This window comes from Arachis ipaensis, chromosome B03 (assembly GCF_000816755.2).
Source record: "Arachis ipaensis cultivar K30076 chromosome B03, Araip1.1, whole genome shotgun sequence".
NCBI lineage: Eukaryota > Viridiplantae > Streptophyta > Magnoliopsida > Fabales > Fabaceae > Arachis > Arachis ipaensis.
Window position 1 is genome coordinate 121735984 of NC_029787.2, and position 908 is coordinate 121736891.

Consider the following 908-nt stretch of genomic DNA (forward strand, 5'->3'; position numbering starts at 1 on the left):
GTCTAATAATAGTTATATACCCACCATCAATTATATGGTGGTGAATATTTTTTTAATTTATTAAAAAAACACAATTCTATTCTTTTCTATTTTATTTTATCTTTGTTTGTATTTCATAATTTACTCATTGTTATATGTGCCATAAAAAAATCATTTTTTTACTAATTACTCATCCAGCATTTGATAAATTTTTTTTTTCTGCTATGATACATTATCTCTAATCTTTGAATTTTTATTAACTATAAAATATTATTACTTGTTAGTGCATTTTTAATTTAAAAAATTGAGTGACAAAATATACTAGGAAAACACATTTGAGTGATAAATTGAGTCTTCATTAATTTCAACTCTTCTTAACAAATTGACCCAACATCAGGAAAACACCAGAATGTTCTATTTTCAAGAAAGTAAATAATATTTTTTTAATAAGTGAGTCTGATTGTCTTATATATATATTCAAAACTTTTACGTTAGACATATAATCAGACAAGATAAATTAAGAATTAGGTATATAAAGTTTCAAAAACACATTTTATAAGCTAAACGTATGATTTATAGATCATGAAAAACTGTAACTTTGAATACACGAGAGGTTTAAACGATAACTTTGATGTTTAATTGTTTGGTATTTACCAAACAAACATAAAGAGAGCTACGTAAGAGGAAATACCAATATATATTAGCTCTTGATACGATAGTTTTCTCAGCTTAATCGAAATATTCCATTCGGATATCCAAAAAAGTTTCATAGAAAAATCGAATAATATTCTCACTTTACAAAGAGAATTTACAAGGGAAAAAGGCATATGATTGTGGCGTAAAAAAAAATTATATTATGTCTCATGTGAGATGTGTTTTATTTTATTAGTTCAATAAGTAATATAATAAAAAAAATTAAGTAGTTATCT